Source organism: Elaeis guineensis, chromosome 4 (assembly GCF_000442705.2).
Source record: "Elaeis guineensis isolate ETL-2024a chromosome 4, EG11, whole genome shotgun sequence".
Classification (NCBI taxonomy): Eukaryota; Viridiplantae; Streptophyta; class Magnoliopsida; order Arecales; family Arecaceae; genus Elaeis; species Elaeis guineensis.
The window spans coordinates 70,989,638-70,994,924 of NC_025996.2; the positions used below are offsets into that span (position 1 = coordinate 70,989,638).

The 5,287-nt window shown below is 34.0% G+C and overlaps 1 non-coding gene across 1 annotated transcript; it reads left to right on the forward strand.

Annotated features, from left to right (window-relative positions):
• Positions 1–584: 584 nt before the first annotated feature.
• On the forward strand, positions 585–690 carry LOC114912788 (small nucleolar RNA R71). Its single transcript, XR_003798639.2, has one exon. It is a non-coding gene; the product is annotated as a small nucleolar RNA R71 (small nucleolar RNA).
• The last annotated feature ends 4,597 nt before the right edge of the window (positions 691–5,287 follow it).

The window sequence follows — 5,287 nt, forward strand, 5'->3', positions numbered from 1 at the left end:
GGTATTGTGGCTGGGATGGATGCCTAAAAGTTACATCCGGGTAACCTGATCTTTGTTGCACCGGAGGAACCACTGGTTGTGATTTCCATGAGAAATTTGGATGGTTTCTCCATCCCGGATTGTACGTACTAGAATAGAGGTTGTTCCCTGGTCTATGAGTAGTTTGGGCTTGATGGACTTGTTCTTGTACATGTTCAGGAAACTGTGGTGCAACCGGACAATCATTCACACAATGAGTGGGGCTCGAACACAATGTACATATATCTTGTATCTGACGGGATGGAGAAGGTGAATGTCCTATACTTAATAATCGATCTAACTTTTGGGACAATTCATCTACCTTATGATGGATATCTATGGTATTTTCTACTTCATATATTCCACCTCTCTTTGGATTTAACATGGGTTTATCTCTAATAGAGGCAGACATATGATGTAATAAATTTTTACTTAAAATTTCAAACAGTTGCCATGCCTCATCCTCACTTTTTAGCATGAATGTCCCACCTCATGATGCATCGACCATTTGTCGATGTCTTTCAGATAGCCCATCATAAAAATATTGGATTAACTGCCACTTGGGTACATCATGGTGGGGATATTTTCTAATAAGGTCCTTTAATCTCTCCCATGTTTCATGAAATATTTCTCCATCTAATTGGGAAAAACTAGTTATGGCTTTCCTTATTTGATTAGTTTTTCCTATGGAAAAATATTTCTTGAGAAACTCTCCTTGCAGCTGGTCCCAGGTTGATATAGTCATGGAATCCAAAGTATGTAGCCAGTATTTGGCTTTGTTCTTAAGTGAGAAAGGGAATAATTTTAACCTAAGAGCATCATCGGAGAAGTTGTGAATTTTGACAGTTGAGCATATCTCAAAAAATTCTTCAAGATATTTATAAGGGTCCTCATTACTAAGTCCATAAAATGAAGGTAACATTTGGATTATACTGGACTTAATTTTATATTAAGTGGCCTCCACAGGGGGCACTTGAATACAAGGAGAGTAGGTATATGTGGAAGGAGTAAAGTACTCATTCAATTGCTTGGGTGGATCATTCTTCTGATTTCGGTCTATATTTTTATGTCTGTTGGCTCTAAAGATTCTTTCTATTTCTAGATTAAAAGGTTGGATTTCTGGTCGTAATAATCTACGGCCAAGCATACACCTTACAATTATACTTTAGAGCAAACACAAAAAAATTTAGTTTTTATAATATATATATATATATTTATAATAAAGTGAGAAAAGAGTGAAGAAAATCTAAAGAGAAGAACCTAAGAATTTTAAATCTATGAAAAGGGAGAAATTAGTTAATATTTAGATGTTAATTGCAATCAACTTAAACAAGCATAGACTCTCTATCTTGAGGTTAACTTAGATCTAGACAGCTCCTAACTTCCAAGACCGCCTTTGAGCACTCCAAGCTCAAGACTGACTAACTGACTCGACCAGGTAAGCGTAAGATGTGGGAGGTTCCCTGCTCGTTGCTTTTCTTAGACACCAACTGAGTTGGCCAGGTCAATCAACGGAACCAATTGAAAACCATTTTCTTTAACCACTTGCCTTAGACACCGAGCAATTAACCAATCTGCGCTTGGTTCAACTCTAGAGCTTTCTTATCCTATTGAGCTCGAAATTTCTAGGGCTGACATCTAGTTGATTTTAAAATTAAGGCTTGGTTTAATGCAAAATGAAGGTTATGATTTTTGGGCCAAGGAAGGGTGATCAAATCTCCACCTTATCTGATTAATGGGTTATTGCCCTTAAAATTAATTATGAAGATGAGATGCAAAGAAACAAGATGTCCAATCAAGTTAGAAATTTTTATATTTGAGATTACGTTATTTTATTTAAGTGTTATGAAATGTCAGTGGTTTTTTTTTTTTTTAATTCAATCGTGCCAAGGTCCCCGACAATGGCACCAAAATTTGATGCGTAGTCGTTGATAGCACCAAAATATAACTCTACTCACTACGTAGGTAGGATGAGTTGAGATCGTATCCTCAGAGACCTTGGGCTAAGTTGAGATTAAAAGACAGAAGCATTGTTTTGATTTAGAAAATAAATTATCTTAAAATTGATGTAATTAGAAAATAAAGAGCTCAGGAGTTTTGAATTAATTTTGTACTAGTAGAGTTGTATCTCTTTTCTTTTAATTAAATAGAATCAATTCTTTGATTCTAACGTTAGGTCTAATCTAATTTAAGAGAAGGACCTGATTTGAGCTAATCCATGCTTCATATTTTATGCAATATCATTAGATCTTAAATCATAATTCTAGATCTAATCAACTCAACACTTAATTCTCAATTAAGTTTTGCATCAATATGGTTAAGATTTTAAAATAAATTTTTATGTAAACCTTTTACATTAAATCATAAAATTTTTAAAATTAAATCTAATTTTTTTATAATTTTAAATCAAAATAATTTTGATTAATCAAGATTAGATGTAACTAATTTTTTTGCAACTTGCATCACATAAACAACATCTAGGGTTTCAAGATCTAGGATTTTGTAAGAAAATAAATTTTTCTTTTTTTGCTTTCTTCTTCATGGGATCTCACAATGGTACCCCTACATACCATAAGAGCATTCCATTGAATGGGAAGAGAGGATCATGAAATCCTACTTGCTCTTATGATCGGACGGTCTGGTGATTACTCAATTCGAGTACTTTGCTACTCAAAATATCTAATCTAATCATGATAAAAATCAGATCTAAAACTAAACATATTTAAATCTAATCTAAATTATAAATAATCAAATCTAATATCATAAATCAAATCTAAAGGTATAATAAATCATATCAAAATAATCTGGCTCTGATACCAATTGAAGGAAACATAGGTAGTGCTATGCATGCAATTTCAAAAAATTTATACAGCAGAAAGGAAAGATTAAATAATTTAATCTAAATCACATGCATAAGATCTAATCTAAACTACCATGCTATAACAAAGTATATGAAATATGATATACTTTAGATCTGAAAATGAAAACTCACATCGATCTCATCGATGTTGGAATTCTAGATCTAACTATTAGATCTAACGATATGATCAAGACAGGTTAGAAACAATTGCTAAATCAATAAGATCTTTATCTTTACTAGTCTAACACTTAGAGAAAATGTTTCTCAAATCACTCACAGCCACATGAAGTCGTCTGGCCTCTACAAGAAAATCCACGTGAAGACTGATGCAGATCAGGGGCCTGATGGTGCTAGCCTGCAAGCAACTTCGACGGCTGATCTCTTTTTTTTTTTAAGCATCTTAGACACTTCAAAGGATGAAGAGATCTGGAGGAGGAAGAAAAGAGCTCTAAAAAAATAAAAACCAGTAAGAAAATTGATGTTATGATGCCAAGAATAGGAGACCCCTTTTTATAGACAAGGAATTAGGGTTTTCATCCAAGGGAGGGCACCAAGAGTCCACACCAAACACCTTTTGGCATCTCAAAAATTTCCAAAAAGGGCTCTACAGTGTGGAGAAGGATTCTAATATCTCACACACCCAAGAACTTTCTAAAAAAAAAATTATTATGGCACCGACAACCTTCCTTGTATGAAAAATTTCTTTCCTTGTTTTTATCTTATCTCTAATTCGGATCGCATTTGAATTTGACAAGAGATAGGATTATAAGTTATCAATCATTATTGCCCACCCTTATTGGGTCTACTACTTTGACACTAAAAAGATCAAGCCAAATCCTATTTGGCATGGAGATAAAGGCATGGGTCCAAGTATGGCGCAAGGAGATAAGGATAGAGTCCTAGTCAACTGGGACTCTTCATTTCTAATTCAATTCTAATCCAAATCAAATTTAGATTGAACCCATTAATAAAAATAAATATAATCTAATTAAAAATCTAAATATCTCAATAAATTTCTAATCCAATTAGGAATTGATTGATTTCAAACCCCGATCGAATCAGGATCAAATTTCTCTTGTAATCAGGATTGATCATATCAAACCTAATCTGAGTCGAACTGGATCTAATTCAATTAGACTTGATCCAAAGCTCTTTACTCAATCAAATTGAGTCAATTACTAATTAATTCTCTATTGATAGTAGATTCTCAGTCCCAGTGGGACTCTCGTCTAGAGTCTCAGTCCTAGTAGGACTCTTCACCATAGTCACAATCCATTAGACTCTTCAGCCATCAGATCTGATTAAATCTTCTAATACATATGACCTCATAGGTTCGAACCTAAGGTGGTAGCATAGGAATAACTTTCTATATCAATCGATGTAACCATCTAGCAATGGTGACCCGACGATCGGATCGTTGGAATTCTGGATTTGGTGCATGCATATGTGTTTCAAAATTTTTATTTTTTAAATACCTCAGTGAAGAATAAGATTAAAATACTTTTAATCTAAATTTTACATGCATAAAAATATAAAATTATATGGATCTATTTTATATGCTGAAATTTAGATTGTGATCAAATTATATACCTGTTTTGCGATCCCTTTCTTCAAAACTAGATCTGAAAGAGACAAGGCTCTCTGTTAGCCAAACAAGTGTTTGACCTCTATAAGTATCTACTCGAGATCAACCTGAAATAGTCTTTTATAATTTGAATTTTGATTCTCCAAAATTCAGCCTGCTGAATCTGAACGAATTCTGGATCACAATCAACACTTGATCTTTCTCCTTGATCTTCTTCTTCTCCTCTTCTCTACAGTTTCTTCTTGCTATGTGCTGCTACTAGATGCTAGAAACCAATAAGAAAGAAGCACCCAAACTTTTTTGGGCATGGAACTCCTTGGGCTGCGCATCTTAAGGAAGGGGTGTATAAAATACCTAAGAGAAGAGAAAGGGAGAGGAAGAAAGGGTGTGGGGAGAGCCTTTGGGTGTGAGGGATTGCTGGTTTTAATGCTCTAGGGATCTTAGGAGAGGTTTCTTTAAATAGACATAAGAATTGAATCTTATTTAATCTCATAATATAAGTCTTACTTGCATTAGGATTTCTATTAACTTTAGTTATCCAACTTATATTAGAAAGCCCATTAGGCGCTAACTATTGGAGTCCTTGCACCCATAATTAAACATCCTCTTTTGCACCTAAGAGACACCCCATATGAAAACCAAAGACCCTCTAATTAATGGACATGCCCAAATTGATTAAATCAAAGTGGCACCCCATAATAACTATCAAGAAGATTCATAAGGGACTTGCATCCTTAATTTATGTGATCCATAACCTTAAACACCCAACAATTGGAGTTTCATGAACTTATTCATGTAGATAATTAGCAGATATTAAGTTAAAA